This window comes from Macaca mulatta, chromosome 15, assembly GCF_049350105.2.
Source record: "Macaca mulatta isolate MMU2019108-1 chromosome 15, T2T-MMU8v2.0, whole genome shotgun sequence".
NCBI lineage: Eukaryota > Metazoa > Chordata > Mammalia > Primates > Cercopithecidae > Macaca > Macaca mulatta.
In genome coordinates, this window is record NC_133420.1 from 5,462,085 (window position 1) to 5,468,446 (window position 6,362).

Below are 6,362 nucleotides of genomic sequence, written 5' to 3' on the forward strand. Positions count from 1 at the left end.
CCCTGCCCCTCAGGCACAGGTGCTGGTGGGGGTGGCCGGGTCGGCCTGGAGGAGGGAAACTGAGGCAGGGTGGTTCACCATGGTTCACTGTCCCCCCCATCCCACCCTCAGGGATTGCTCCTGGCCCCCTTCCCCTTAGCCTTCATCTTCCCATCCACCCGCCCCCTCTAAGCCTTCTTCACCCCTTGCTGCCCATGTGGGGCCTGCAGTGGCCTGGGCTGGGCTGTCTGCATGTCATGGAAGGGACAGGGAGGGCTTCCAGGAGGAGGCGACCTCCAGGAGGAGACTGAAGTCTGTGAAGATTACTTAAGGGAAGGGCATCCTAGCCAGAGGGCAGGGCACAGGCCGAGGCCCCAGGGAGGCAGGACCCGGAAACTTTGAGGCTCATCGGCAGTGGAGCCTGGTGCACCGTGGGCAGGAGATGGGGGAGGGGCATGAATGGCCCCCAGAGCTCATGCCCCGTGATCTGGGCCAAGGTCAGACTCTTGCCTTAGGCCGTTTCAAGGCTCCTCAGGAGGGTGGAGGGTGGACTCAGGTGAGGGATGGTGCCACATGGGGGACAACAGGGGAGGGTCCCATGGGCTTGAGGGCACTGGCAGGCCTGGGTGGGCTGGGCTGACGCATCCACTTGGGTTCCTATGAGACGCTCGCCGTGGCCACCTGAGGGACAGTGGGATGGGCGTGCTGGCGTCCCCGAGAGGCTGGGTCACTGGGGTGAAGCTGTCCTGGGCCCTGGGGGCAGCTAACTCTGGAAGAACCGGGAGGAACACCCACTTACTGGAGGGGCTGGTGTGGGTTTGGTGGTCAACCAAGGGAAATGTGTGGGAGAGCCATCAGAAGGCAGGACCCTTGGGGCTTCAGGTCACAGCAGCCTCCATCCTACAACTGTAGGTGCTGAATCATGGCAGGAAGAAGTCGAGAAAGGAACATGGCCCAGCCGAGGCCCAGGGAGACCCAGCGCACAGGACGAGTCCAGGCTGGACCTGGACAGCCGCCCACAGACTGACACAGTTCACGGGGGCGTCATCTCTAGAGGCTTCATTTGTGACGATGTGTAATGCAGTGTTGAAAGCAAACACACCCCCTAGCATCTTCCTCAGAACAGTTTCTGCTGGGCACGGTGGCTCACACCTGTAATCCCAGCACTTTGGGAGGCCGAGGCGGGTGGATCACCTGAGGTCAGGAGTTCGAGACCAGTCTGGCCAACATGGTGAAACCCCATCTCTACTAAAACTACAAAAATTAGCCGGTTGTCGTGGTGGGCGCCTATATTTCCAGGTGCTCGGGAGGCTGAGGCAGGAGAATCACTTGAACCCGGCAGGTAGAGGCTGCAGTGAGCCAAGATTGTACCATTGCACTCCAGCCTAGATGACAGAGTGAGACTCCGTCTCAAAACAACAGTAAAAAGAACATTTTAAACTTTCAGAAAAGTTGCGAGAATAACTGAGCGCACATCTTCAGCCGACGCGCCTAAGAAAATCTTGCCACACGTGCTGTCACTCTACCCGCTTTTGTGCTGCCCTACGTAAAAGCAAGCAGCAGCTGCTGCAACCCGCCAGCCCGAGGCCCTGCAGCCTCCTTCCCCCAAGAGCCAGGGTAGCCCAGAGTTAACGAGGGATACAGCAAGGCTTTTGAGGGCCCTGGTAGCCCAGGCATGCCCTTTATTTTTATTTATTATTATTATTTTTTTGAGACAGAGTCTTGCTCTGTTGCCCAGGCTGGAGTGGAGTGTGATCTCGGCTCACTGCAAGCTCCGCCTCCTGGGTTCACGCCATTCTCCTGCCTCAGCCTCCCGAGTAGTTGGGACTACAGGCGCGCACCACCACGCCTGGCTAATTTTTTGCATTTTTAGTAGAGACGGGGTTTCTTTTTTTTTTTTTTTTTTTTTTGAGACGGAGTCTCGCTCTGTCGCCCAGGCTGGAGTGCAGTGGCCGGATCTCAGCTCACTGCAAGCTCCGCCTCCCGGGTTCACGCCATTCTCCTGCCTCAGCCTCCCGAGTAGCTGGGACTACAGGCGCCCGCCACCTCGCCCGGCTAGTTTTTTTGTATTTTGTAGTAGAGACGGGGTTTCACCGTGTTAGCCAGGATGGTCTCGATCTCCTGACCTCGTGATCCGCCCGTCTCGGCCTCCCAAAGTGCTGGGATTACAGGCTTGAGCCACCGCGCCCGGCCTAGAGACGGGGTTTCACTGTGTTAACCAGGATGGTCTCGATCTCCTGACCTCGTGATCCACCCACCTCGGCCTCCCAAAGTGCTGGGATTACAGGTGTGAGCCACCGCGCCCGGCCTGATTTTTTTTTTTTATATTTTTAGTAGAGATGAGGTTTCACTGTGTCGGCCAGGCCAGGGAGTCTCGAACTCCTGACCTCAGGTGATCGCCCAGCCTCGGCCTCTCAAAGTGCTGGGATTACAGGCGTGAGCCACTGTGCCTGGCCAATTTTTGTATTTTTAGAAGACATGGGGTTTTGCCATGTTGGCCAAGCTGAACTCCTGATTTCAGGTGATCTGCCTACCTCAGCCTCCCTAAGTGCTGGGATGACAGGTGTGAGCTACCGCGCCCGGCCCTAGGCGTGCTCTTTAAAGTTTTTCCAAAAAACCAGGATCAGTCAGGTGCTGTGGCTCAGGCAGATCACCTGAAATCGAGTTCAGCTTGGCCAACATGGCAAAACCCCATCTCCACTAAAAATACAAAATTAGCTGGGTATTGTAGCACCTGTGATCCCAGCTACATGGGAGACTGAGGAAGGAGAATCGCTAGAATCTGGGAGGCGGAGGTTGCAGTGAGCTGAGATCGCGCCACTGCACTCCAGCCTGGGTGACAGAGTGAGACTCGGTCTCAAAAAAAAAAAAAGAATCCCAGCACTTTGGGAGGCCGAGACGGGCGGATCACGAGGTCAGGAGATCGAGACCATCCTGGCTGACACGGTGAAACCCCATCTCTACTAAAAAATACAAAAAACTAGCCGGGCGAGGTGGCGGGCGCCTGTAATCCCAGCTACTCGGGAGGCTGAGGCAGGAGAATGGCGTGAACCCGGGAGGCGGAGCTTGCAGTGAGCTGAGATCCGGCCACTGCACTCCAGCCTGGGCGGCAGAGCGAGACTCCGTCTCAAAAAAAAAAAAAAAAAAAGAAAAGACCGGGCATGTTGGCTCACACCTGTAATCCCAGCACTTTGGGAGGCCGAGGTAGGCGGATCACCTGAGGTCGGGAGTTCAAGACCAGCTTGACCAACATGGAGAAACCCTATCTCTACTGAAAATACAAAATTAGTCGGATGTGGTGGCACATGCCTGTAATCCCAGCTACTCGGGAGGCTGAGGCAGGAGAATCGCTTGAACCTGGGAGGTGGAGGTTGCGGTGAGCTGAGGTTGCGCCACTGCACTCCAGCCTCGGCGACAGAGCGAGACTCTTTCTAAAAAAAATAAATAAATAAGAAAAGAAAAGAGGCCGGGCGCGGTGGCTCAAGCCTGTAATCTCAGCACTTTGGGAGGCTGAGACGGGCGGATCACGAGGTCAGGAGATCGAGACCATCCTGGCTAACCGGGTGAAACCCTGTCTCTACTAAAAAATACAAAAAACGGCCGGGCGCGGTGGCTCAAGCCTGTAATCCCAGCACTTTGGGAGGCCGAGATGGGTGGATCACGAGGTCAGGAGATCGAGACCATCCTGGCTAACACAGTGAAACCCCGTCTCTACTAAAAAATACAAAAAAAAGGCCGGGTGCGGTGGCTCAAGCCTGTAATCCCAGCACTTTGGGAGGCCGAGACGGGCGGATCACGAGGTCAGGAGATCGAGACCATCCTGGCTGACACGGTGAAACCCCATCTCTACTAAAAAATACAAAAAACTAGCCGGGCGAGGTGGCGGGCGCCTGTAATCCCAGCTACTCGGGAGGCTGAGGCAGGAGAATGGCGTGAACCCGGGAGGCGGAGCTTGCAGTGAGCTGAGATCCGGCCACTGCACTCCAGCCTGGGCAGCAGAGCGAGACTCCGTCTCAAAAAAAAAAAAAAAAAAGAAAAGACCGGGCATGTTGGCTCACACCTGTAATCCCAGCACTTTGGGAGGCCGAGGTAGGCGGATCACCTGAGGTCGGGAGTTCAAGACCAGCTTGACCAACATGGAGAAACCCTATCTCTACTGAAAATACAAAATTAGTCGGATGTGGTGGCACATGCCTGTAATCCCAGCTACTCGGGAGGCTGAGGCAGGAGAATCGCTTGAACCTGGGAGGTGGAGGTTGCGGTGAGCTGAGGTTGCGCCACTGCACTCCAGCCTCGGCGACAGAGCGAGACTCTTTCTAAAAAAAATAAATAAATAAGAAAAGAAAAGAGGCCGGGCGCGGTGGCTCAAGCCTGTAATCTCAGCACTTTGGGAGGCTGAGACGGGCGGATCACGAGGTCAGGAGATCGAGACCATCCTGGCTAACCGGGTGAAACCCTGTCTCTACTAAAAAATACAAAAAACGGCCGGGCGCGGTGGCTCAAGCCTGTAATCCCAGCACTTTGGGAGGCCGAGATGGGTGGATCACGAGGTCAGGAGATCGAGACCATCCTGGCTAACACAGTGAAACCCCGTCTCTACTAAAAAATACAAAAAAAAGGCCGGGTGCGGTGGCTCAAGCCTGTAATCCCAGCACTTTGGGAGGCCGAGACGGGCGGATCACGAGGTCAGGAGGTCGAGACCATCCTGGCTAACACGGTGAAACCCTGTCTCTACTAAAAAATACAAAAAACTAGCCGGGCGAGGTGGCGGCGCCTGTAGTCCCAGCTACTCCGGAGGCTGAGGCAGGAGAATGGCGTAAACCCGGGAGGCGGAGCTTGCAGTGAGCTGAGATCCGGCCACTGCACTCCAGCCTGGGCGACAGAGCGAGACTCCGTCTCAAAAAAAAAAAAAAAAAAAAAATTTTCAAAAAGAAAAGTTTCAAAAAAATAAAAGGAAAGTCATCAAATCATCAAAACTTACTCTATTAAAATGCATGTTACAGAACCTTGAGAAAGGTTTTGCAGGAGATTATAGAGTTAAGTTAACCCCTTAGAGGTTAAGATCTCTGTGTGAATTAGAAATGCCCTCTTTTGGTGTCGGATGGCCCACCGAAGGAACTATAGACAAGGAACAATTGGCCATGTATTTAAGGTGGTGACAGGGGTTGGAGGACAGCCAGTGTACCTAGATCAAGTTCCTTTAGATTGACTCATGGTTAAATATAATATAGACAAAACCAGGATAAATTTAGCCCTGTTTTTTTTTTTTTTTTTTTTGAGAGGGAGTCTCGCGCTGTCGCCCGGGCTGGAGTGCAGTGGCCGGATCTCAGCTCACTGCAAGCTCCGCCTCCCGGGTTCACGCCATTCTCCTGCCTCAGCCTCCCGAGTAGCTGGGACTACAGGCGCCCGCCACCTCGCCCGGCTATTTTTTGTATTTTTTAGTAGAGACGGGGTTTCACTGCGTTAGCCAGGATGGTCTCGATCTCCTGACCTCGTGATCCGCCCGTCTCGGCCTCCCAAAGTGCTGGGATTACAGGCTTGAGCCACCGCGCCCGGCCAAATTTAGCCCTGTTTAACAGATTCTTGCAAAAAACCCAAAAGTAAAAGTAACAGCAGCTTCGCCAGCAGACACAGAGTTAAAAAGGGAGTCCCAGAAACAGCAAGAGAAGCCAGTTTTGCAGGAGCCGTCAGAGATAACAGAAATTCTTTCTCCATGTGTCCCAGCCTACCCCGCTTTACCGAGGCCAAACAGCCCCCTCAGACACAAGATTCAGGAGCTAACATGCCCCAGGTCTCACCTCGAAGGGGAGGGTCAGAGCCTCAAGAGGCCAAAGAAGGAAGTCAAGATAGTCAAGTGGGCCTTCTCAGATCTGGTCTTGCTCGAGCTATGTAAATGCCTCTTAGGGAGACACAAGGTATAATGACCAGGCCTACATCTGTGGGGGCAACAGACTTTCATCTATCAGTCCTTTTCAACCACTGATCTACTAAACTGGAAACACCCTGAACCCGCCACCTTGCTCTCAGCAGCTAGAGCCCTGTCGAGCATGACTGTGTAGAGGTGTTGGACCCAAGTTTACTCTAGCAGACCTGACCTCCGGGACCAGCCTTGGGCATCAGTAGACTAGGAGCTATACATGGACGGGAACAGCTCCATCAACCCACAAGGAGAGAGATGTGCAGAGTATGCGGTGGTAACCCAGGACATGTCATTAAGCTGAGCTCATTGCTTTAACTTCGGCCTTAGAACTCAGTAAAGGTGGCCGGGCGCGGTGGCTCAAGCCTGTAATCCCAGCACTTTGGGAGGCCGAGACAGGCGGATCACGAGGTCAGGAGATCGAGACCATCCTGGCTAACACGGTGAAACCCCGTCTCTACTTAAA